The sequence below is a fragment of the Leptonychotes weddellii genome, chromosome 2 (assembly GCF_054177405.1).
Source record: "Leptonychotes weddellii isolate Sample4059 chromosome 2, ASM5417740v2, whole genome shotgun sequence".
Classification (NCBI taxonomy): Eukaryota; Metazoa; Chordata; class Mammalia; order Carnivora; family Phocidae; genus Leptonychotes; species Leptonychotes weddellii.
This window is the reverse complement of record NC_138370.1, coordinates 127,265,097-127,292,640: the sequence shown is the minus strand read 5'-3', so window position 1 is coordinate 127,292,640 and position 27,544 is coordinate 127,265,097. Positions and strand designations below refer to the sequence as shown.

The following is a 27,544-nucleotide window of genomic DNA, read 5'->3' as shown; positions in this document are numbered from 1 at the left end:
TTTTGACCTTCAAGAGATTTCTTGGGAAATATAAATAGGTGGCTGCTGTGCACAGAAAGGTTTGGAACACCTGTTTATTGGATTTTTATCTCACAATTTTTTTTTATATTTTAAAGATAATAAACTTTATTGCCCAGCAATTACAAGTTTTCAAACATGTATTTTTTTTTTTTTTAAGATTTTATTTATTTGACAGCGCACAAGCAGGGGGAACAGAAGGCAGAGGGAGAGGGAGAAGCAGGCTCCCCACTGAGCAGGCAGCCAGATGCGGGGCTCGATCCCCGGACCCCGGGATCATGACTTGAGCCGAAGGCAGAGGCTTAACCGACTGAGCCACCCAGGTGCCCCCAAACGTGTATTTTTCTACATAACTTACTGTGATGTGATCAGTGTTAAAGAAAATATTAATTTTCATCATTTGTCTCAAGTCATGTCTTCTTGACCAATTCTTCATTTTTCCTTCCAATTGCATGCCTTTGAGGCAACGAAGAATTTTAACCACGGTAGTTATGGACTTGATATTCATCTGCAGCTATCTATATGCTCATTACATGCAGTTGTGCTTTTAGTGGTTTTATTACAGCCGTCCTTTGGGGGTTTCTGGAAAACATCAGGACGACCTTCAGTCATCTTCATCTCATAGGCTTTGTTGCACCTCGAAGAGCCCAGTGACTGGCCTGCAGACGCTACTGCCCGGCCTGCTTGGCTGATGGTGCTTCAGGCACCCTCCTCCTTTGGTGTCTGCTCAGAAAAGAAAACCATCTCACAATTTTGTAGAGACCTTCTGGTCTTACCCTTTTTTCAGGATTGATATATGCCAGCCACGTTTCCTACCTGCCACTGTAAATTGTGTTCCAGTAGCAGTGAGTATGAGTACCCATTTCCTTGCATCCCTACCACCATTGCACTACTAAGAATAATAATCAAGAAAACTTCTTGGCTTCTTGGGGTTTTCATATTAATACCAAGTAAACAAGTGGTTTTTATTTATTTATTTACGCCCAGCGTGGAGCCCAGTACGGGGCTTGAACTCACAACCCTGAGATCAAGACTTGGGCTGAGATCAAGAGTCGGATGCTTAACCGACTGAGCCACCCAGGCACCCCTGAAGTAAACAACTTAATGATAAAGATTCTTCCAAAGAATTTTTGTCCCCTTTATTTATTTTTTCTTTCTTTCTTTTTTTTTTTTTTTAAAGATTTTTTTATTTATTTGACAGAGAGAGACACACAGCGAGAGAGGGAACACAAGCATGGGGAGTGGGAGAGGGGGAAGCAGGCTTCCCGCTGAGCAGGGAGCCCGATGCAGGGCTTGATCCCAGAACCCTGGGATCATGACCTGAGCCGAAGGCAGACGTCTAACGACTGAGCCACCCAGGTGCCCCATTTTTTTTTTTTTTTTAAAGATTTATTTATTTGACAGAGACAAAGCTAGAGAGGGAACACAAGCAGGGGGAGTGGGAGGGGAGAAGCAGGCTTCCCGCTGAGCAGGGAGCCCAGTGTGGGGCTTGAGCCCAGGACCCTGAGACCATGACCTGAGCCGAAGGCAGACGCTTAACAACTGAGCCACCCAGGCGCCCTGTCCCCTTTCTTTCTTTCTTTCTTTTTTTTTTTTTAAAGATTTTATTTATTTATTTGACAGAGAGAGAGCTAGCGAGAGCAGGAACACAAGCAGGGGGAGTGGGAGAGGGAGAAGCAGGCTTCCCGCCGAGCAGGGAGCCCAATGTGGGACTCGATCCAGGACCCTGGGATCATGACCTGAGCCGAAGGCAGACGCCTAGCGGCTGAGCCACCCAGGCACCCCTGTCCCCTTTATTTTTAACAAAATAGTTAGAGTACTTGCTTCCATTACCATCAGTCTTTTTCCTCTTTTATTTTGAAAGGGTAAAATAATATATTTTATGTTATAATTTAGAATGGAGCTCTTTGTTAATAATTAAAATTTAAAAATTAACTGTCATATAAAAATAATAGAATATAATTAAAAATTTTTTGTTGATAAATGTGTTTAATGGTCACAAAATTAAGTTTTAAAATACTAATAACTTATTAGGAAAATACTAATTTTCTCCAAGATCTGCACAGATAAGAGTCTGTAAAGGGGGATTTTACAAAATGAAATATTTATTTATTTATTTATTTATTTTTAAAGATTTTATTTATTTATTTGACACAGAGAGAGAGACAGCGAGAGAGGGAACACACAAACAGGGGCAGTGGGAGAAGGAGAAGCAGGCTTCCAGCGGAGCACGGAGCCCGACGCGGGGCTCAATCCCAGAACCCTGGGATCAGGACCTGAGCTGAAGGCAGATGCTTAACGACTGAGCCACCCAGGCGCCCCCAGTATGAAATATTTAACTTGAATTTCTTGTTATATTTCTGATATTTTAATGCAGATAATAAACCAATAATTTAATGCAAATAATGAACATGTTTGGGAGGCAGATGGCATACTTGGAGCTGTAAAAACGACTTATAGATTCTGAAGATAGATTTAAAGCTGCTTTTGACTTATTTTAACATACTGCTTTTCTCATGGAGTCTGATAGGGAGCTCTGCCTCTCTGTATTATTTTTCTCTCTGTATTATTTCGAGGTAGAGAGTTTTTTTCCCCCAAAATATGAGTAAATAGTAGTATCTAATTGCTGTTGAATCTGAAGCATATGCTTTTATGAAGTGCTTATAGTTATGGGCATTTATAGGCTGACTATTTTAAGCCTGAGTAAGTTAATTGGTATCACAACTCAGAACATTTTATCATTTTATCAGTAAATACTTCGCATATTTGTATATGTGAGAAACCCTGCTAACTTTAATGAATTTGTTCCTTTTTCTGATACTTATATTTCACTTAGTTCAAAAAAGAAACTGGAGATGAGGAGAGATTTTTGCAATTAGTTTTATGCATTTTTTTTCTTTTTCTCCTCTTTGGTGGTTTTCACTGATTTGTGTTATCCTTTCATAGTTTTAAATGGCTGCAGTTGAAGCCTGTTGCAGGTACTGGGGAGCTTTGCTGAATCCCAGATAATGCAAAAATGTTATTTTTACAGTATTAGGATTAAAGGGGATTTTTTTTTTAATTGTACTGTTCCTGTACAATTCTAGGAGTTGGTTTTTTTTGTTTGCTTGTTTGTTTTTTATTTTATTTTTTTTTAATTTATTTATTGGAGAAAGAGAGAGTGAGAGAGAGCATGAGAGGAGAAAGGGTCAGAGGGAGAAGCAGACTCCCCACCGAGCAGGGAGCCCGACATGGGACTTGATCCTGGGACTTCAGGATCATGACCTGAGCCGAAGGCAGTCGCCCAACCAACTGAGCCACCCAGGCGCCCCTGCTTGTTTGTTTTCTAAGATTTTATTTATTTATTTGAGAGAGAGAGAGCACATGAGAGGGGGGAAGGTCAGAGGGCGAAGCAGACTCCCTGCGGAGCCCGGAGCCCGACGTGGGACTCGATCCAGGGACTCCAGGATCATGACCTGAGCCGAAGGCAGTCGCTTAACCAACTGAGCCACCCAGGCGCCCTTCCGGGAGTTTTATATAGCCCTTTCTCTGCCTTGTGTTCCCAAGTTTGACTGCATCTGATTATTTTCATAGGGGCTTTCCTGACATCACACTGGTAACTACAAGCCACAGGTCTTTGCTATAAAAGATAAAAAGATGGTATGAATATATTTAACTGATACCAGTTATTGAGTGCTGACTATGCACAGGGTGGTTTTTTACATTTCTGTACATATCATTTAGTTTTCAGAACTATCCTACATGGTAGGTGATATGATTTCTCTTTTTTGTAATCAGAATGATTAAGTAGCTTACCTAAAGCCATATAACTAGTACAAGCCAAATAAGGGATTTCAGGGTACCCAACTGCAAAATTCAAGGTTTCTGCTATTCCACATGAAATAGATAATGGCCTGAGTTAAATGTTATTATAATGTATAATGTTATTCCAGGGACATAGGATTCCAATTAACAGTCACTGTTCTCCCACTACTCTGTGCTACATGCTGCTTTTACAAATCTCAACTTGATATGTATTTAATTGATGGCTTTTGGTTTTTTCAGAAACCATTGGTTTGTCAAATTGATTGAATCTGGCAGTTTCTAAGGTGAATGAATCTTTTTGAAACAATTGGGTAGTAGAGCTAAGTAGTAGCAGCCACCAGCTAATAAACCATTGGGATGAGAAGTCTCCGTATATATAGGTGATTTTGACTTACTGATCTATGGTGAACTGTAAGTATGATGAGTCATAATTATATTGCATAGTATGCTTTGATTTTAAAGATAGAGCAGTTTATTAACATTTCTGTAAATAATCCATTTTATTGCCATGTTTTCATAAGCATTCACACTGGTTTTTAAATTAAACTTACATAGTTTTAAAAATTTATTTATATTATACATGTACATGATTTAATTTAGAGTTAAATAGTTCTGTAAGGCTTGTCATAAAAACAATCCCTTTATTCCTGCTTCAGGATAGAGCCATTTGAACTCCTTTATCTGATTGTTGTAACTTCTTCTCTCTAATTTATGTTGTTACTTACTTTTTTTCAATAATAGATTCTTTTTCTTTTTTTAATTGAAATATAATTGACATATACCGTTAGTTTCAGGTGTACAACAGACTGATTCATTTGTATACATTGTGAAATGATCACCACTATAAGTCTAGTTAACATGTGTCATCAAAGTGTGATGCAGTATTATTGGCTATATTTCTTATGCTGTATATTATATCCCTATGACTTACTTATTTTATAACTGGAACTTTGTATGCACCCTTACTGCATTTCTTAAATATCCATTTCTTAAAATATCCAAGGTATGGAAACAGCATAAGCGTCCATCAGTAGATGAACGGATAAAGAATATGTCTCTCTCTCTCTCTCTCACACACACACACACACACACGAATACTACTCAGCCATAAAAAAGAATGAAATCTTACCATTTGCCACAACATGGATGGGCCTACAGAGTATTATGCTAAGTGAAATAAGTCAGACAAAGACAAATACCACATGATTTCACTTAAGTATGGAATCTAAAAAACAAAACAAAACCCATACACATAGATACATAGAAGAGACTGCAGTAAACATAAGGGTGCATATATCTTGTTCATTTAGTAGTGCTTTTTCCCCCCTTGGATAGATAGTAAGTAGTGAAATTGCCGGCTCATGATAGTTCTTTTTCTAATTTTTTGAGGAACCTCCATACTTTTCAGTAGTGGCTGTAGCAGTTTACGTTCCCACCAACAGTGCACGAGGGTTCCCTTTTTTCCACATCCTCAACAATACTTGTGATTTAATCCATGTTGAGTTAATTTTTGTGTATGATGTAAGACAGTGGTTAGTTTCATTTTTTTTGCATGTAGCTGTCCGGTTTTCCAATGCCATTTATTAGATTGTCCTTGGGGTGCCTGGGTGGCTCAGTCAGTTAAGCATCTGACTTTTGGTTTCGGCTCAGGTCATGATTTCAGGGTTGTGGAATTGAGCCCCGTATGGGCTCTGAACTCGGTGTCGAGTCTGATATTGGTATTCTCTCTCTCCCTCTCCCTTCCCCTGTGTCCTTTTCCTGCCTCTATGTGTGCGTGTGTGCACGCTCTCTCTCTCAAATAAATATTTTTTCTATGCTTTTTTAATTTTTTATTTTAATTCAATTAATTGACATATAATGTATTATTGGTTTCAGAAGTATAGGTCTGTGATTCATCAGTCTTATATAATACCCAGTGCTCATTACATCACATGCCCTCCTTGGTGTCCATCACCCAGTTACCCCAACCCTCCATTCCCCTCCCCTCCAGCAGCCCTCAATTTGTTTCCTATGATTAAGAGTCTCTTATGGTTTGTCTCCCTCTCTGGTTTCATCTTGTTTTATTTTTTCCTCTCTTTCCCTATGATCCTCTGTTTTGTTTCTTAAATACCACATATCAGTGAGATCATGGATAATTGTCTTTCTCTGATTGACTTATTTCGCTTAGCATAATACCCTCTAGTTACATCCATGTCGTTGCAAATGGCATGATTTCATTTTTTTGATGGCTGCATAATATTCCATTGTATATATATACCACATCTTCTTTATCCATTCATCTGTTGTTGGACATCTGGGCTCTTTCCATAGTTTGGCTATTGTGGACATTGCTGCTATAAACATTGGGGTGCATGTGCCTCTTCAGATCACTACATTTGTATCTTTGGGGTAAATACCCAGTAGTGCAATTGCTGGGTCATAGGGTAGCTCTATTTTCAACTTTTTGAGGAACCTCCATGCTGTTTTCCAGAGTGGCTGCACCAGCTTGCATTCCCACCAACAGTGTAAGAGGGTTCTCCTTTCTCCGCATCCTCACCAACATCTGTCGTTTCCTGACTTGTTAATTTTAGCCATTCTGACTGATGTGAGGTGGTATCTCATTGTAGTTTTGCTTTGCATTTCCCTGATGCCAAGTGATGTTGAGCACTTTTTCATATATCTGTTGGCCATTTGGATGTCATCTTTGGAGAAGTGTCTGTTCATGTCGTCTGCCTATTTCTTGATTGGATTCATTGTTCTTTGGGTGTTGAGTTTGATAAGTTCTTTATAGATTTTGGATACTAGCCCTTTATCTGATGTGTCATTTGCAAATATCTCTCCCATTCTGTCAGTTGTCTTTTGGTTTTGTTGATTGTTTCCTTTGCTGTGCAAAAGCTTTTTATCTTGATGAAGTCCCAGTAGTTCATTTTTGCCTTTGTTTTCCTTGCCTTTGGAGACGTGTCTAGCTAGAAGTTGCTGCAGCCCAGGTCGAAGAGGTTGCTGCCTGGTGTTCTCTACGATTTTGATGGATTCCTGTCTCACATTTAGGTCTTTCATCCATTTTGATTCTATTTTTGTGTATGGTATAAGGAAATGGTCCAGTTTCATTCTTCTGCATGTGGCTGTCCAATTTTCCCAGCACCATTTGTTGAAGAGACTTATCTTTTTTCTGTTGGATATTCTTTCCTGCTTTGTTGAAGATTAGTTGACCTAATTAGTTCAGGGTCCATTTCTGGGCTCTCCGTTCTGTTCCATTGATCTGTGTGTCCGTTTTTGTGTCAGTACCATACTGTCTTGATGATTAAAGCTTTGTAATAGAAGTCCGGAATTGTGATGCCACCAGTTTTGGTTTTCTTTTTCAACATTTCTTTGGCTATTTGGGGTCTTTTCCAGTTCCATACAAATTTTAGGATTATTTGTTCCAGTTCTGTGAAAAAAGTTGATGGTATTTTGATAGGGATTACATTGAGTGTGTAGATTGCTGTAGGTAGCATAGACATTTTAACTATATCTGTTTTTCCATTTCTTTGTGTCTTCCTCAATTTCTTTCATGAGTGTTCTATAGTATTCTGAGTATAGATCCTTTGCCTCTTTGGTTAGGTTTATTCCTAGGTATCTTACGGTTTTTGGTGCAATTGTAAATGGGATCGACTCCTTAATTTCCCTTTCTTCTGTCTCATTGTGTATAGAAATGCAGCTGATTTCTGTGCACTGATTTTATATCCTGCCACTTTGCTGAATTCCTGTACGAGTTCTAGCAGTTTTGGGGTGGAGCCTTTTGGGTTTTCCACATAAAGTATCATGTCATCGGCAAAGAGTGAGAGAGGTTGACTTCTTTATACCTATTCGGATGCCTTTTATTTCTTTTTGCTTTATTTCTTTTGAGGCTAGGACTTCTAGTATTATGTTGAATAGCAGTGGTGAGAGTGGACATCCCTGCTGTGTTCCTGACCTTAGGGGAAAAGCTCTCAGTTTTTCCCCATTGAGAATGATACTTGCTGTGGGCTTTTCATATATGGCTTTTATGATATTGAGGTATGTTCCCTCTATCCCTACACTGTGAAGAGTTTTATTTATTTATTTTTTCTTTTTTTAAAGATTTTATTTATTTATTTGACAGAGAGAGAGATAGCGAGAGCAGTAACACAAGCAGGGGAAATGGGAGAGGGAAAAGCAGGCTTCTCGCCGAGCAGGGAGCCCGATGCGGGACTCGATCCCAGGACCCTGGGATCATGACCTGAGCCGAAGGCAGACGCTTAACGACTGAGCCACCCAGGCGCCCACTGTGAAGAGTTTTAATCAAGAAAGGATGCTGTACTTTGTCAAATGCTTTTTCTGTATCTGTTGAGAGCATCATATGGTTCTTATCCTTTCCTTTATTTATGTATTGTATCACATTGATTGTTTTGCAGATGTTGAACTACCTTGCAGCCCAGGAATAAATCCCACTTGGTTGTGGTGAATAATCCTTTTAATGTACTGTTGGATCCTATTGGCTAGTATCTTGGTGAGAATTTTTGCATCCATGTTCATCAGGGATATTGGTCTGTAATCATCCTTTTTAGTGGAGTCTTTTTCTGGTTTTGGAATCAAGGCAATTCTGGCCTCTTAGAAAGAGTTTGGAAGTTTTTCTTCCATTTCTGTTTTTTTGAAACCGCTTCAGAAGAATAGGTATTAATTTTTCTTTAAATGTTTGGTAGAAGCCATTGGCCCTGGGCTCTTGTTAGTTGGGAGGTTTTTGATTACTCCTTCAGTTTCCTTACAGGTTATGGGTCTGTTCTGGTTTTCTATTTCTTCATGTTTCAGGTAGTTTATATGTCTCTAGGAATGCATCTGTTTCTTCCAGATTGCCTAATTTGTTGGCATATAGTTACTCATAATATGTTCTTATAATTGTTTGTATTTCTTTGGTGTTGGTTGTGATCTCTCCTCTTTCATTCATGATTTTATTTATTTGGGTCCTTTCTCTTTTCTTTTTGATAAGCCTGGCTAGGGGTTTATCAATCCTATTAATTCTTCCAAAGAACCAGCTCCTATTTTCATTGATCTGTTCTACCGTTCTTTTGGTTTCTATTTCGTTGATTTCTGCTCTAATCTTTATTTCTCTTCTCCTGCTGGTTTTAGGAATTATTTGCTGTTCTTTCTCCAGCTTCTTTAGGAGTAAGGTTAGGTTGTGTAGTTGAGACCTTTCTTGTTTCTTGAGAAAGGCTTGTATCGCTATCTACTTCCCTCTTAGGACTGCCTTTGCTGTATCCCAAAGATTTTGAACAGTTGTGTTTTCATTTTCATTTGTTCCATGAATTTTTTAAATTCTTCTTTAATTTCCTGGTTGACCCATTCATTCTTTAGTAGGATGCTCTTTAGCCTCCATGTATTTGAGTTCTTTCCAACTTTCTTCTTGTGATTGAGTTCTAGTTTCAAAGTGTTGTGGTCCAAAAATATGCAGGGAATGATTGCAGTATTTTGGTACCAGTTGAGACCTGATTTGTGACCCAGTATGTGATCTGTTCTGGAGAATGTTCCATGTGCACTAGAGAAGAATGTGTATTCTGTTGTTTTAGGATGGGATGTTCTGAATATATCTGTGAAGTCCGTCTGCTCCATTGTGTCATTCACAGCCCTTGTTTCCTTGTTGATCTTCTGCTTAGATGATCTGTCTATTGCAATGGAGGGGGGGGTGTTGAAGTCCTGTACTACTATTTTATTATTACCAATGTGTTTCTTTAATTTTGTTATTAATTGGTTTATATAATTGGCTGCTCCCATGTTCGGGGCATAAATATTTACAATTTTTGGATCTTCTTGTTGGATAGGCCCTTTAAGTATTATATAGTGCCCTTCCTTATCTCTTATTACAGTCTTTGGTTTAAAATCTGATTTGTCTGATATAAAGATTGACACTCCAGCTTTCTTTTGATGTCCGTTAGGAGGATAAGTGGTTTTCCACCTCCTCACTTTCAATCTGGAGGTGTCTTTGGGTCTAAAATGAGTCTCTTGCAGACAGCATATTGATGGGTCTTGCTTTTTTATCCAATCTGATACCCTGTCTTTTGATTGGGGCATTTAGCCCATTTACATTAAGAGTAACTATTGAAAGTTAGGAATTTAGTACCATTGTATTACCTGTAAAGTGACTATTACTGTATATTGTCTCTGTTCTTTCTGTTTTATGTTCCTTTTGGGCTCTCTCTTTGCTTAGACGTTCCCTTTTAATATTTCTTGTAGGGCTGGTTTGGTGATCACAAATTCTTTTAGTTTCTGTTTGTCCTAGAAGGTTTTTATCACTCCTATTTTGAATGACATTCTAGCTGGATAACGTATTCTTGGTTGCATATTTTTCTCATTTAGCACTGTGAATATATCATGCCATCCCTTTCTGGCCTACCAGGTCTCTGTGGGTAGGTCTGCTGCAAGTCTAATGTTTCTTCCCTTGTAAGTTACAGACCTCTTGTCCTGAGCTGCTTTCAGGATTTTGTCTTTGTCTCAGATTTGTAAGTTTCAGTATTATATGTTGGGGTGTTCACCAATTTTTTTATTGATTTTTGAGGGGGGTTCTCTCTGCCTCCCAGATTTTGATGACTGTTTTCCTTCCCTAGATGAGGGAAGTTCTCCACTATAATTTGCTCCAGTATTACCTCCTGCTTCTCTCTCTCTTTCTTCTTCTTTGGGGATCCCAGTTATTCTAATATTGTTCGTCTTATGGTATCATTTATCTCTCGAATTCTCCCCTCATCATCCAGTAGTTGTTTATCTCTCTTTTCCTCAGCTTTTTATTCTCCATCATTTGGTCTTCTATATCACTAATTCTCTCTTCTGCTTCATTTATCCTAGCAGTTAGAGGCTCTTTTTTTTTTTTTTTTTAAGATTTTATTTTTTATTTATTTGACAAAGACACAGTGAGAGAGGGAACACAAGCAGGGGGAGTGGGAGAGGGAGAAGCAGGCTTCCTCCAGAGCAGGGAGCCTGATGCGGGCTCGATCCCAGGACCCTGGGATCATGACCTGAGCCAAAGGCAGACGTTTAACGACTGAGCCACCCAGGCGCCCCTAGAGCCTCTATTTTTTTTTTTTTCAAAGATTTTATTTATTTATTCATGAGAGACAGAGAGAGAGAGGCAGAGGGAGAAGCAGGCTCCCAAGGAGCAGAGAGCCCGATGCGGGACTCGATCCCAGGACCCTGGGATCATGACCTGAGCCGAAGGCAGACGCTTAACCATCTGAGCCACCCAGGTGCCCAAGCCTCTATTTTTGATTGCATCTCATTACTAGCCTTTTTGAGTTCAACTTGGTTAGATTTTAGTTCTTTTATTTCTCCAGAAGGGGATTCTCTAGTGTCCTCTATGCTTTTTTCAAGCCCAGCTAGTATCTTTATAATCGTTATTCTGAACACTAGTTCCGACATCTTACTTAGGTACATACTAATTAGGTCCCTGACAGTACTGCCTCTTGTTCTCTTTTTTGAGGTGATTTTTTCCCTCTTGTCATTCTGTCCAGAGAAGAACAGATGAACGAGAGAACAAAATACTAAAATGGCAACAACCCCAGAGAAATACACACTAATCAAATCAGAAGAGACTCAAAACTGGGAGGAAAAAAAAGAATATAATCAGACAGGTGAGGAGAATAGAGCAATACACTGGATTCTGTGTGTATTTTGGTCTGTTTTTTAGAAAACTAGTTCCCAAAATTGTAAAGAAAGAAAAACTTATATATGTACAAAAATAAAATTAAATACAGTGAAAGGATAGAATGTAACTGAAAAATGGAAATTAAAAGACAAGAAAGAAACAACCAAAAAAAACCCAACAACAACAACAAAAGGGATATAAACAGGCAGGTGAACAGAACAGAGCAATATACTATCTCCGGAGTATATTTTGGTCAGTTTGTTCGAGGAAACTACATCTCAGAATTGTAAAGAAAGGAAAACTTATGGGCGCCTGGGTGGCTCAGTTGTTAAGCATCTGCCTTCAGCTCAGGTCATGATCCCAGGGTCCTGGGATCGAGCCCCACATTGGGCTCCCTGCTCCGCCGGAAGCCTGCTTCTCCCTCTCCCACTCCCTCTGCTTGTGTTCCCTCTCTCGCTGTATCTCTCTCTGTCAAATAAATAAAATCTTTAAAAAAAAAAAAAAAAAGAAAACATATATATAGAAATAAAATTAAATACATTGAAAGGATTGAATGTTACTGTAATATGAAAATTTAAAAAGACTAACAAAAAAAAAAGAATATGATCAGACAGGTGAATGGAATAGAGCCATGCACTAGATTTTGGGTGTATTTTGGTGGTTAGAAGAAACTGCATTTCCAAAATTGTAAGGAAAGAAACATATATACACAAAAATAAGATTAAATACAATGAAGGGATAGGATGTAACTGTAAAAATGAAAATTAAAAGATTTAAAAAAGGAGTTGATAAAAAAATTGGTTCAAAAAGGAAAGAAGAAAAATTTAAAAAAAAAAGTAAAAAGAAAAAATTAAAAAAAAATTAAAGTTGAAAGACTGAAGAATCGTGGGAAAAAAGCCATATGAATTCTCTGTGCTGTATTCCCCTAGCTCTGGAGTTTTGCTGTTCTCATTGATCAGTAAACTTGGTCTTGGCTGGATGTTCTTGCTGATCTTCTGGGGGAGGGGCCTGTTGCAGTGATTATCAATTGTTTTTGCCCCAGCTGGAATTGCACCACCCCTGCCAGGGCACCAGGCTAAGTAAGTGGCTCTGGATTGCTCTATGTGGCTTTTGTTTCCTGAAAGCTTTTGGTACAGCTTTAGAGGATGAGAATGAGAATGGTGGCCTCCCAGTTTCCTGCCCCAGGGCGAGAGCTCAGGGCCCCACTCCTTGGTGCGCCCTCATAGAAAAGCAGTCAATCACTCCTATCTCCCTGGTCTCTGGCCACACTCCGTGCTCACCTGGCCTGTGACCGAGTGTTTCTGTCTCAGGCACGCAATCCCATTTGGAGTCTCCAAACCCTGCAGATTTCTGTAGTGCGCTCCCGTGCCACTTCTCCCAGAGGAGAAAAGGGGGTCTCACAGGTTCTGCCACTTGTTGGGCTTCTGCTCAGAGAGCACGCCTGACTGTGCCCCGATTCACAGCTTATGGCAACTCTGAGCTGAGAGCCTACTCCTGGGCTCACCGTTTGCACCAGGCTTCCCTGCTCTGATGCCTGGGAACTCTGCTGCACTCAGGCATCCCTTAGTCTTCCCTGACCCCAAGGATTCTGAGAGCACACTGTCCCAGGTAGAGTTCTGTCCCTAGTGGAGTTCCATCCCAGCTTAGCCACCTGAGCGATGTCCCTCAGCAGAGCAGACTTCTAAAAGTTCCGATTTTGTACTCCGCTGCTCTATCATTTGCTGGTAGCTGGCTTATGGAGGTTCCCTCCCCCTGTGGTCTGTCTTCCCATATATCTCCTAGGAGATACTTCTCCACACATCCTACCTTACTGAAAGTGGTTGCTTTTCTATTTGTAGAGTTGTAGCTATTCTTTTCTTAGATCTCTGGTTGAGTTCAAAGGTGTCTAGCTGAATTCCTGGGACCAGACGAAACTAAGGTCTCCTACTCTTTCGCCATCTTGGACTCCTCTCTCGATAAATAAATCTTTAAAAAACAAAAAGAGGAAAGAAGAAAAATTTAAAAGGAAAGAAAATTAAAAAAAAAGAACAGAAAAGTTGTGTATTTTGTATACAATAATTGTATATTTTTGCTTCCTTTGTTGTAAATTTACTATATATGCATGAGTTTATTTCTAAGTTCTCTATTCTGTTGCATTGATCTGTGTGTCTGTTTTTATGCCAATACCACACTATTTTGATTACTGTAGCATTGTAGTATAGTTTGAAATTAGGGAGCATGATACATCTGGCTTTGTTCTTTTTTAAGATTGTTTTGGCTATTCATGGTTGAATTCTTATAATGGAAGAAGAAAATATCACACTCCCCTTCTATACCACATATATACATACTTCCCATTCTGCCAGTTTTCCATATAGTTAGGACTATGTAAACACTGTTGACAATTGATCCAAGTATGGACTGTAATTTTTTTTTTTTTTGGACTGTAATTTTAAAAAAATATTTTATTTATTTATTTGACAGAGAGAGCATAAGCAGGGGGAGCAGCAGAGGGAGAGGGAGAAGCAGGCTCCCCGCTGAGCAAGGAGCCCGATGCGGGGCTTGATCCTGGGACCCTGGGATCATGACCTGAGCCAAAGGCAGCTGCTTAACCGACTGAGCCACCCAGGCGCCCCATACTATAATTTTATTTTTCATTTCCTAAACAACTTACAGTGTCTCTGGAAATGTTTTATTTTCTATGTACTCATTGTTCTTTTAATACCCCAGTACTCCCCCAGTTAACCTTTAAAAACATTCATATTCTTTCACTCTATTTTCTTGAATAAGTGCCTGTTGGACTTTTCTGACCTGCTCTAGTCTGTCTGTATTGGCTGATGTTATCTAGTCTTGCTGCATAGCTGTTACTTTTGGAATCTCCTTTCACCTTCATTCTGCGGATTCCCCCTTGCATGGCTTTTGGGTTGGATTTCTTGTTTTCTTGGATCTCATGTCCTTTTTCTTAGTTTCCTCCCTTATTTTGGTGGGGCAGATCTGTAAAAACTCCATAGAAACAGTAAGCAGAATGTAAATATTTTGAGACCTTATGTATATAGAAATATATTCTACCTTCCTACTTGATATTATTTTTATTATGTCAGAATATAGAGTTCTAGGTTGTAAATAATTTTTCCACAGAATTTCAATTTCAACTTATATGGGGTTTAAGCTCCAGTTCTTGAAAAGTCCAGATACCTTTCTGATTCCTAACTCTTTGTATGAAACTTAGTTTGGTTTTTTTTTTTGTCCCCTGGACCATTGTAGGGTCTTTTCTTTGTACATACAGCTCTGGAGTTTCATAATGGCATATTTTGATGTGGGTCTATTTTCATCCAGTGAATTGGCGGTCTCTCAGTCTAAAAAGGCATTTTCATTTCTGGGAAATTTTCTGATTTACCTTGATAAAATATTTTTATGATAAAATATTTCCTTATTTTTCTATCTTTTTGGAATTTCTTTTTCTTGGATATTGGGCATCTTAGACTGGTTCTTGATTTTCTCCTTTCCATCTTTTTATTTTGTATGCTTTGTGTCCCAAGAGATTACTTCAAGTTTATTTTCTATTCTTTCTATTACGTTTTTGATTTCTGCTACCATTTTTTAAAAGTTTCAAGTGTCCCACTTAGTTTCTCTTTTTTTTATAGTGTCCTATTCTTATTTCACAAAGCAATGTTTGTTTGTTTTTTTTCGCCTGTAAGTATTAGTCGTTATTTTGGAATGGGGTCATTTTTATTCTTCTGCATTGTTTATTCTTCAAGTTGCTTTTTTCTATATTAGTGTCTTCTTTCATGTTAGAGGCTTCCTGCAAGTGCCTGGTAACCTTTTTGCTTTCTGCTTTTATTTACAAGTAGGATAACTGAAAAGCTAATTGGAAACTGTGTGCAGGTGTGTGAAGGGCATGTCAACTGTGGTCTTTGTTGAAGGGTGATATGTCTAGGTTGTTTCCCTGAAGAACTCCTAGGATGAATCTTTTTAGGTCTTTGTACATGGGTGGTCAGATTTGTCAGGAAGAGCTCTTCTGGTGTTTGCTTGGAGATTATTATCCTGGCTGCAAGGTTTTTGGGATCCTGTAGGGGGGCAGGTGCAGGGGAGGCTAGGTAGAGGTCTTGACTTTGATTTTTCACACTCATCCAATCTCCCAGTGTTAGTCATGGTACATTTGCCTGCAAGTGTGCCTGATTTCCCAAGCCAGACACCATCTCTGTTTTGCCCTTTTCATAGCATAACTTTAGTTCCTAGTCTTTTCTTAGGATGGGGATAGTATTGAAGCCCATTGTGCAGATGCAGAGGGAAGTTGGGTGTGTAATTTCTTAGACTGTGAAAGTCTTGTTTCATCTTCACTTCCACTTCCAGAGTATTTTACTTTATTTCTGAACCTTTTGTGGGATCTATGGTGTAAATTGGGTTGCTTCTAAGTTTAGGATTAGGTTTCCTTAGGTATGTTAATGCAGTTATTTATTCATCTACTTTCTAATTTTCAAAATTTTGTTGTTGTCTTCCTTTCATTCTCTTTGTCCTTCTGGGATTATGATTTTTAAAAAATTCACTTTAGGAGCGCCTGGGTGGCTCATTTGGTTAAGTGTCTTGCATTCAGGTCATGATCCCTGTCTTGGGATCTAGCCCATGTCGGCCTTCCTGCTCAGCAGGGAGTTTGCTTCTCTCTCTTTCTCCTTCTGCCCCTCCCTACCGCTCGTTCTCTCTTTCTCAAATAAATAAAATCTTGAAAAAAATTTTAAAAATCACTTTATTATCATTTTGAGCAGGGAGTGGAAACTAGTAGCCCACCATCTTCAACTATCAGTCTTCAAAATAGTCTTATTATAAATTTTAATTCATTTTATTGCCACATTCTGTTAAGTATCAAGTTGTATGATGTCTCTAAGTGAAAGGAAATTATGTCTCTGTTAAACTACTCCGTTTCTTGAGTTGTTTTTGTTTCAGTGATGTATTAATAGGTAGTGAGTCTAAAGGTCCTTTTTCCAACTAACAGGGTTTAATAACTTATTTTTACAAGGAAACAGAGTAATCCAAATTTGACCTGTAAGGAACTACCTATTTTTATATTTATTATTAGTCTCTACTGATTTTCCACATTATTCAGGTTATGCTTCTGAAGTATGTTTTAGCAAATCTCATTTAAATCTTTAATGTCTTTGACTTTAATTATTAATTGGTTAAAATTTATCTCTAAATCAGGAATGATCTGTTTTATTTAAAAACTAATAAAAACCAGTCAACTGCATTGGAAATTATATATATATATGTTTTTAAGGATTTATTTTATTTGAGAGACAGAGAGAGCAGGGGGAGGGGTAGGGGGAGAGGGAGAGAACCTTAAGCAGACTTCGAGCTGAGCACAGAACCTGGTATGGGGTTTGATCCCATGACCCTGAGATCATGACCTGAGTAGAAACCAAGAGTCGGACGCTTGGTCCGCTCAGTCGGAGTGACTGAGCCACGCAGCTGCCCCTGAAATTATGTTTATAGGAGAAAATGATTTATAACTTTTGTATTCATATCTCCAATATCTTTGTCCAGCTCCAGTAAATAAAAGAAATAAAGTCTTTTCCCATTTTCCTGGACACTTGATCATTTTTCATAGGCAATCATGAGCTTCCTTATTTTTCTTAAGACTATTTAATGTGTTGGGACACCTGGGTGGCTCAGTCAGTCAAGCGTCTGCCTTCAGCTCAGGTCATGATCCCAGGGTCCTGGGATTGAGTCCCGTATTGGGCTCCTTGCTCAGCAGGGAGCCTGCTTCTCCCTCTCCCTCTGCTGCTCCCCCTGCTTGTGCTCTCTCTCTCGTTGACAAATAAAATCTTTAAAAAAAAAAAAAAAAAAGACTAATGGGTTGAATTTCTTAAAAATGCTATGGTTTTGAACTTTAAAGTATTCTACAAATATGATCAAAGCTTTCTATTAGAATCACTGTTTATTAAAGAATAAACCATAGAGTATAAACTGTATATTTTTTTCATTGAATAGAAGGCCTGTATTTATTCATCGTGAATGTCTATGTGGTTTTATCCAAAAGAATACATTTATAGGATTAGCCAATAAATGTGGAGCTCATAGAAGATTTCATGAAAATGAATGTTCTTGTAATAGCCTGAGAGGAAGGAGACAGATTAGGGCAGGAGTTCTGTATCTGGGTTTATGAACAGGTTCTACTGCCTCCCTGAATTCCTGTATGTAAAATATTTTGTCTCTTATGTCTCTAGAGAAAGTTCATAAATGTCTTTCAGATTATCAGAGGCACAAAAAGATTAAGAACTAGAGGCAAAAAAGTCCGTTATGAAAAAAATGTTGTTTAAGTGTTTAAGAACATTGTGGGAGGTATATTTCTATATTATGTAGCTCAGAGATACGTCTTAGGCTCACATTCACTGCTTTAGGTTTATTTTTGTTTTTGTTTATTGAAGTACAATTTATAAACAGTGAAATCCTCAGATCTGAGGTATATAGTTTGATTAATGTAGACAAATGTATACTCTTGTGTAACCCATACCCTTTTCAAGACCCAGAACATTTTCATGACCCCAGAAGGTACCCTAACTTTTTTTTTTAGATTTTTTATTTATTTATTTGAGAGAGAGAATGAGAGAGAGCACATGAGAAGTGGGGAGGGTCAGAGGGAGAAGCAGACTCCCCGCTGAGCAGGGAGCCCGATGTGGGACTTGATCCTGGGACTCCAGGATCATGACCTGAGCCCAAGGCAGTCGCTTAACCAACTGAGCCACCCAGGCGCCCGGTACCCTAACTTTTTAAAGTAAAACCAAAGGCCATTCTTTGTAGCCCTTTGGTATAAGGACACATTCTTTGTAGCCCTTTTACATACGTTTCCCTTCACTTCATGCAGTTCTGGAGAATCTGTTAACTAAATGAGTTGCTCAGCATTTTTTTTTTCCCGATTAAGCTCAATGTCCAGTGAGGGGCTTAAACTCACAACTCCAAGATCCAGTCTTACACTCTGCTGACTGAGCCAGATAGGCAGCCCATAAATTTCATTTTATTTTATTATTTTTATTTCTTTTTAAGTAGGCTCGATGCCCAACAGGTCTCAAACTCACGACCCTGAGATCAAGAGTCACACCCTCTACCAACTGAGCCAGGCTGGCATCCCTTGAATTGCTCAGCTTTTAGACTAATTCTCCCCATTGGACAACACAGCCTTTTTTTTTTTTTTAAGGTTATTTACTTATTTTAGAGAGGGAGAGAGAGCAAGTGCGAGTGAGAGGAAGGGCAGAGGGATTGAATCTCAAGCAGACTCACTGCTGAACTGGGGGGCCTGATGTGGGGCTTAATCCCAGACCCTGAGACCATGACCCCAGTCCAAATCAAGAGTCAGATGCCCAACTGACTAAGCCACCAGGCGCCCCTGGACAACACAGCCTTTTAAACTGATGATCTTTTAGGTGAGCAAAGCACTGAGATGACACTTAAGTACTTCACCTCCTAGGTTCTTAAAGAAATTAGCTCATGTGAATTGTTATAGTTAATCCTGTTACTCACTTAACCCACAGTGGTTAATCAACATCTGATATAATGAGTGAAAGAACTTTAATAAACTTTCCTAAAGATAGTAGTTCAAGGAGTAGCAACTTCTAGAAAGATTAACAATTATTGATCATTTATTGCATTAAAAGTAGCTTCTGAAAAAATACCCACATGAGTAAGAGGTGTAGGACCAGCTCTTAAGCACATGGTAATAAGGGAGACAGACTGTAGCATATAATTTTTCAGTTTGGTAAATACAGAAATAGAAGACTGCACAGAGTACAGTATCACCAGGAGGAAGGCATGGTTAATTCTTTAGGGGATGGTCAAGGGCAGTTTCTCTGAGAAGGTACCTAAGTAGGTTTATGTGTGGATAATTGAGAGAATCAGTTATATCAGCCAGCTTCTAATTTTCTATCTGTCAGTACTTTTAGTGATCCTTAAAATGGATAGAGACTAGAGATTTGGGGGCCCTTCTTGAGAAAATGAATAAAATATTATGAATACAAAATTCAGTAGCAAAGTAAATATTTTGAGTAAAAATACCACAATAAATTATATACTTAATAAAGCAAAGTCAATGAATATCACAAAATATAGAAAAATAACATTTTTTAAAATTAACTGCCTGATATACCTTAATATATTTTTACTTAACATTTTTTGTCTGCATACTTCTCAGACCTCTTGTCAACACTTTGTAAAATAGGGTTACTGTTTTCTATTGAGAGAATGGAAGGATTATTTCCTCTTTCTTCTAGCATGACTGATCAAAATGTGTTTATTATTATTATTGATAACTTTCAAGAGTTTCAGAGTTGTAACTCATTTTATTGGGAATATCATGTACTATTTTAAGATTGTTGTCAAATTTGAGTATTTCTCTACTAAGTTTCTCCCATAGGTGATGCATATTACAGTGTTCTTATGTCTCTGCCAGTATCCTGTGGAGCTCATAACTAGATGACTCTGATCCTGTGCACTAGTGTAAATGACACCAGATAAGGCAGTGCTTGGGTGATAGGAATATTCCTGGAAGTCATTCCTATACCTAGACTGGTGGTAATTTAATCATACATGGAAGTGATTGAGAACTACACATATCCTGTGAAACCTAAATATATCTCCCACCTCACCCTCCTTTTAGTGAAGTACCCAGAATACCACATTAACCAAGGATGGAGCAGGAGTTAGAGAAAGCAGTCTTACCACTTGCAATTAGCTTACTTTTGCAACTTTTGTGAAAACATATGACCATGGGAACACATTGTTAGGACTCTTTCTCACACTGGAAGGGACCCTGCCATTGAGGATCCCTGAAGTTTAAACTGTTATGTCAGGGTAAATCCAATCCTACAGTCTCAAGCTGTAATTTTGTGCTTAGACCATTCTATTTGTTAATTGACTATCAAAATGTTAGTTTAAAGCAAAATATGTATACCACTATACATATGTAGTAATGTAGTATGTGCTATGCTATTTATATCTGTTAAGACTGAACCTAATTTTATAAGCCCAGAATATGAATTTAGCAAACATTGCCAAAATATTTGCTTTACCTTACCATTTTTGGCCTGGAGTCCTTTATTGGTTTGGTTCAACAGACATTTATCGAAGATCTAACCTATGCCTTCTGCTAGGTTCTGGAGATGCAGTGTTGACTTAGAAGTAATTCTTGCTTTGAGAAACTCATAGTACATTGTAAAATAGAGACGCATGATAGTGACCTATGTGAACACAGAGGAGGCTTCCTTAATCCAGTTTAGGCTATCAGGGAAGCCTCCTGAGGAAAGTGATACCTGAATTAATTCTCTGGGGATGACTAGACATCCAGTGAAAAAAGAAAGTTCAGTTAAAAGTATATGAGATAGGGGGCGCCTGGGTGGCTCAGATGGTTAAGCGTCTGCCTTCGCCTCAGGTCATGATCCCAGGGTCCTGGGATCGAGCCCCTCATCTGGCTCCTGGCTCAGCATGGAGCCCGCTTCTCCCTCTCCCTCTGCCTCTCCCCCTGCTCATGCTCTCTCTCTCTCTCTGTATCTCTTGTGTCTGAAATGAATAAATAAAATCTTAAAAAAGAAAAAGTATATGAGATAAGGAGAGTAGGCTCTGATTTTAACTTCGTATTTTTTTCCTAGTTAGGCTGGTTTTATTATAAGAATTTAATTTCCTAGCATTTAGACCACAACACTGCTATATTTTGCATTGTATACCTATTGCTTTACTACTTTGTATTTGTAGGCAAATGATAGACTACAGGAATTGTAGGTGAACCTTTGCTCTTAGTGTGAACTAGAGATCTATATCTGATACAAAAATTGTTCCAGGGGACACATGGTGGCTCAGTTGGCAGAGCATATGACTCTTGATCTTGGGGTTGTGAGTTTGAACCCCATGTTGGGCATGGAGCCTACCAAAAAAAAAAACAAAAAAAAGATTGTTCCATTACTGCCAAGGCTGCAGACTTGGTCCTTTATTGCATCCTTTAAAATGGGTCATAGTATTGGATTAAATACCAGGGTAATTCTGCTGTTTTGCTTTGGAAAAAAAGAATCCTGTTATTACAAGGGAAGTGCTTATTAGCTTTTAAAGTATGATTAAATTACTTTAAACTATGGGAGGATATGGCAACCTGTTCAGTTATTAAAAAAAGATATATATATATACACACATATATATGAATACATCACAGAGATGAAAAGTATGGTGTAGGGTCTCCTGGGTGGCTCAGTCATTGGGCGTCTGCCTTCAGCTCAGGTCATGATCCCAGGGTCCTGGGGTCGAGCCCCGCATCGGGCTCCCTGCTCGGCAGGGGGCCTGCTTTTCCCTCTCCCGCTGCCCCCTGCTTGTGTTCCCTCTCTCCCTGTCAAATAAATAAAATCTTAAAAAAAAAAAAGTACAGTGTAGAGAATATAGTCAATTTTGTAATAACATATGGTGAAAGATGGTGACTACACTTATTGTGAGCATTGAGTAACATATAGATAATTGTTGAATCCATATGTTGTACACCTGAAACTAATATAACATTGTATGTCAATTATAGTTCAATAATAAAAAAAGTATAAAAACTAATTCTTCCCTTCCCTCCCCCTCAGTGGGAGGAGTAAGCTTGTTTAAAATTGCTGAGATGTCTTGCTTTGATTGACCAGTTTTTAAACCAAGGTTTAAGTAGGGCAGGACTACAAAGGGCCCAAGATTGAAAATGAAATTTTGGTATCAGGATTAGGAACTAACCCCGATCCATCTGCTACTTTTTTTGTTGCAGTTAAAATCTTTTAGATTTGTTGTGCCAAATAAAGACAGTGGATCAGTTTTTTTTTTCTTTAATATTGGGACCAACTGCTCCTTGCAATGAGAACAGTTTTTTCTCCCCTTTCAACATCATTATTTAAAGTTAAACATTTATTAGGTATCTGTTACATCCCAGGTTCTGTGTTAGGTACTAGGGATTCAAGGGTGACTGAGACATGATCTATATTCTTGACTAATTCACATTCTAGTGTGAAATGCAAACAAATAAGCAAGAGAGGGAATGATTTAACCCTTTATGGATTAGTGTAAGTGTGGCAGTAGAATTGCTATGGTCTGAATGTATATCCCCAAATTTATATGTTGAACTCCTAATGCCCAATGTGATGGTATTAGGAGGTGAGGCCTCATGACTGGGGTTAGTGCCCTTATTCAAACAAACAAACAAAAAACTGCAAAAAACAAAACAAAAAACAAAACATATGGCCCCTTCCACCATATGAAGATGCAGAGAGAAGTGGGCAGGCAGCAACCCCAGAAGAGGGCCTTCACCAGTACCTGACAATGTTGGCTCCCTGTTCTTGAACTTTCAGCCCCTAAAACTGTGAGAACTAAACTTGTATTGTTTATTAGCCACTCAGTCTGTGATATTTTGGTACAGCAGCCTGAACAGACTAAGACAGGGATAAAATGAGGATTGGTGTTTTATTTATACATATTCATATACATAAGTGTATACATGCATGTAAATGTGCATATACATATAGTCATTCATTCCCTGAACATTTTAAAGCTGTCAGTTCCTATACTGCGCATATGCTGTGTGACAGCTACCTTAAAACTAAGTTGCTTTAAATATATTGTCATAATAGTCCTACATAATTGGTGATACTAATCTCCAGTGTACTATCTAAAAAAGAACAAACACAAAAATACACACATAAGGTATTACAGGTACTTTAAGCTACAGTGAAACACGAGAGAGAATAGACAGTTTTTCCTGGGGGGTTAGGAAAAAATTTTATAAAAGAAGTGATGTTTAAGCTCCCTAGATGTGTCTTGGTTGAAATACCAGTATATTTGGAATTATTGCCAACTCAGTTGCTAGATTGATGTTCATTCTGAGCTCTGCACAAGCAAATTTCAGTTTCTTCCTTTTAATAGTGCAGCAAATTGTATAGGATTCTGAAAATGGAGTCACTGCTGTTGCATGGAAATCACCCAGATATTTGACTCTGGGCACTTCCTAAAATCTCTTGCGGTTTCAGTACCTATTTACTGACTGGAATAATGAACTTAGTGCTGGCAAAGGAAACTGCAGCCTATATACGACTCAAAAGCTCAGAGGGTGGTTGGAGATGAGTGATTAAACTTTAGTGTCTTCGCCTGTAGTTGAGATAATGCCTCAGATCACTTCACAGGTGTAGAAACTAATTGGCCTTTGTGTGTGAAGTGCTTTATTATTTTCTAAGGATTAGATTGTAAAATGTTGTGGGGCATTAAATAGTGAATTGACCAACCCTCTACCTGTTCTTATATGAAGTCACTGAGTTATACTTTATAAAGTTGTAAATGTTGTGAACCTGCTTTACACTGAGGGGCAGCCCAGTTATCAGTTTAATATACTGGTGAAATATTCCCTAATAATGTGTTAAAGACTTTAGCAAGATGTTAAAATACGGAAGAAAAGTTTCCATGACTAAAGATGTTTGGGAAGCCCTGGACTAAATCATAAACAATTTTCTTTACTACTATAGGACTTCTCATAGCTTATAAAATACTCATTTAATCATACACTAGTGCATCTTTTGGCACTGTGCTAACCAGTGAAATTAGCAAAATTATCTGTTACCTTTAGTCTGATCTTTCCTCTGAGCCTGAGTTTTGTGAATACAGTTGCCTACCTAACATATCCATATGAATGTCTGATAGATACCTCAAATTAATATGTCCAAAACCCATCTCCTCAAACCTATCTCAGTAAATGGCCCATCTTCTACCTACTTGAGACTAAAAACCTAGGTATCCTTGATTCTTCACCACTTTCCACAAATCTTGAAATCCGATAGTGAGTCTTGTTGGTTCTACCTACAAATATTGGAATCTTTCTTCTTTCCATCCCCACCATGAGAGTAGGGATCTTGTCTTGTTCAGTGCCGTGTCTCAGTGCTTAGAAGAGTGCTACTTAGAACATAGGTGGTGGTCAGAGTATGTTATTTGGAAGACAGAGTGCAAGGTGGATAAGTGGATGAAAGAAACTGATTTATTGAGGTGGTGAGAAGCATTTTTTAATAATAAAGATTATTCTTTGAAAAATGTAAAAAATGGAACTATAATTCACACACCATAAAACTCATCCTTTAAAGTGTACAATTTAGTGGATTTTAGTGTATTAACAAAGTTGTGCAATCATCCTGGCTATCTAATTCCAGAACATTTTCATCACACCCCAGAAGAAACCTTGTATCATTAGTAGTCACTCTTCCATTTCTTCCTCTCCAGTCCCTATTTTCTGTCTCTACGGATTTACCTATTCTGGACATTTCATATAAATGGAGTCATACAGTATGTGATACTACATATTTTGTGTCTGGGTACTTTTCACCAGCATAGTATTATCAAGATTCACTCATGTTATAGCATGTATCAGTGGGCATGCCCTAGGCCAGGTTTTTTAGATTTTCTTTTTTAAGATTTTATTTATTTATTTGCCAGAGAGAGCACGAGTGTGAGAGTACAAGCAGGGGGGAACCACAGGCAGAGGGAGAAGCAGGCTCCCCGCGGAGCAAGGAGCCTGATGCAGACTCGATCCCAAGACTCTGGGGATCATGACCTGAGCTGAAGGCAAAAGCTTAACGGATTGAGCCACCCAGGCATCCTTTTTTTTCTTTTTTTCTTTTTTTAAAGATAGACTTTCTCTGTCACTGTATCTCATCAACATTTTTTTAAATCTGTGGTTTTTTATTGAAGTATAATTGACATATAATATCCTCCTAATTTCAGATGTATTCTCATCAGCTTTTTAATCTTACCAGAATTCCTCAATTTCTGGTCTACTGATAGCCTTCTTTCTTGCTTTCTAGCAATGTTAAGGACTTTTTACTTTCCTAACATTAATGATAGCAGCAGTAGTACCACTAATAACAGTGACTTAAAAAGAATGTTAGACATGGGGCGCCTGGGTGGCTCAGTTGGTTGAGAGCCCCACTCTTGGTTTTGGCTCAGGTCATGGTCTCGGGGGTTCTGGGATGGAGCTCTGTGTTGGGCTCCATGCTCGGCGGGGAGTCTGCTTGAGATTCTCTCTCTCCCTCTGTCCCTTTCTCTCCCTTCCCCTGCTTGTGTGTGTGCTCTCTCTCTCTCTCTCAAATAAATAAATCTTTTTTAAAAAGAAAAGAATGTTAGGGTTAGGCAGAAATGTAAGTAGGTATATTTGTTCAGATTGCTAACTTTCTTGGATGAAGATGGTCTTTTTGATACTCATAGCTTTTAGCCTATAGCCTTTAGCTTTATTATTTTTAGAGCATGTTCTACTTGATTTTGGTAATTTGTAACTTTTTTTGCTGGCACATATCTGCCTTTCTGAAAGCATTAGTATGTTTGGCACCTTTGTGAGAGAAATTGCTCTCTGGCGGGATTTTATTTTTCCTTAATGGTAGTACTAAATATTCATATAAATTAGAAGAGATATGAGGAGAAGAAATGGAATTAAGTAGTTTGAAGATTGTTTTAAAAATGTGCCTGATAACTCTCTCAGTTTGAATTAGTCTTGTGCTTTTTCATAAGTGGTTTGATTAAACTATGGTGATTTAGGAAGAAAATTGTTAGAAATAATTGGATAGAAGATAAAGGTAAGCATCATGTAGTCTTTGGTAGTGGGTAAAAGAATGGGCTTTAAAGATTTAAATCCTAGATTTAAATTCTGGCTCATTTATCTACCACTCTTATAATCTTGAGCAAATTATGTAAGTTCTTTAAGCCTCAGTTTTGTTATCCATAAAATAAAATAACAGCCTGTACATCATAGAGTTAAAAGGATTAAATGAGATGTTAACATGTAAAATACTTCTGAGCACAAAGTCTGTAGTAAATGTTAGTTAATATATCATATATGTATAATATATATATGAAATAGATAATATATGTTATATAATACATTCATCATTACTATTCTGATGTAGGAGTTCTTAACCTGAAGTTTATTGAAACTATCAATTAACAACTGTTTATCAAGTACCTGGTCTTTAGTATTGGACTTAGACCTATGGAAAGAGCTACTGATGTGAATAACAGGTTGGTACCTAGAGGTGGTGCAAAGAGAACAAATATTAGTGGAGTTCTTACCACAGGGTTCAGTAGTAAGGTAGATATTATTATTCCCATTTTATAGATGAGGAAGCTGAGGCTTGGTAATGTTAAGAACTTGTTCAAGATAACTGTCATGTTCTTCAGTGTCAATAAAACATACAGATACCTTCTAACCCTTGCTGGTGGCCCTGTTTTGAGTTCTCTATGTATCTCCGCCCTGCCTCATTTCCTTTAGCCTTAAGATTCTCCTGTCCAAATTTGAAAATATCAACTTCATTGATAGTTGGATTGGACAATAAAGGATTAAAATTAAGGGTAAGGGGCGCCTGGGTGGCTCAGTCGTTGGGCGTCTGCCTTCGGCTCGGGTCATGATCCCAGGGTCCTGGGATCGAGTCCCGCATAGGGCTCCCTGCTCGGCGGAGAGCCTGCTTCTCCCTCTCCCACTCCCCCTGCTTGTGTTCCCTCTCTCGCTGTGTCTCTCTCTGTCAAATAAATAAATAAATAAAATATTTAAAAAAAAAAAAAATAAAATAAAATTAAGGGTAATAATGGATGTGACAGTGTTGAGATGGTAGGAAATGGTTTATGGGAATTAACCTAGGTGTCACTGTGGGAGCTAATCTATTCTTTAGGTTCTCAAAGAGGAAATAAATAATGCTGTTGAAACTTAGAAAAGGTAGATCAAATTGGATGACTAATTAAGTATAAGGGAGGTGGGTTTAGGGTTTTCCCTTAGGAAAACCAACCTGTCTTGCTTTAGAAATTGATTGGCCTGACTTGTGTCAGGCCAACCCCGATGTTTATAGCAGCAGTGTCCACAATAGCCAAACTATGGAAAGAGCCAAGATGTCCATTGACAGGTGAATGGATAAAGAAGATGTGGCATATATATTCAGTGGAATATTATGCAGCCATCAAAAGGAATGAAATCTTGCCATTTGCAATGACGTGGATGGAACTGGAGGGTATTATGCTGAGTGAAATAAGTCAGTCAGAGAAAGACATGTATCATATGAACTCACTGATATAAGGAATTCTTGATCTCAGGAAACAAACTGAGGGTTGCTGGAGTGGTGAGGGTGGGAG

The 27,544-nt window shown here is 38.4% G+C and overlaps 1 protein-coding gene across 4 annotated transcripts in view; it reads left to right on the top strand.

The window, feature by feature from the left end:
• MOB1B (MOB kinase activator 1B) overlaps positions 1-27,544 on the top strand; it is a 66,081-nt gene that overhangs the window by 11,797 nt on the left and 26,740 nt on the right. The window contains exon 2 of one of the 4 annotated variants that reach the window (XM_081812312.1): positions 1,006-1,125. The exons of 2 other annotated variants lie outside the window; for them this stretch is intronic. The gene's annotated coding sequence lies outside the window, so the exon portion shown is untranslated. Of the gene's footprint in view, positions 1-1,005; positions 1,126-10,984; positions 11,415-27,544 lie in introns of those variants that run through there. One more of the 4 variants, XM_081812313.1, reaches the window with a different exon arrangement.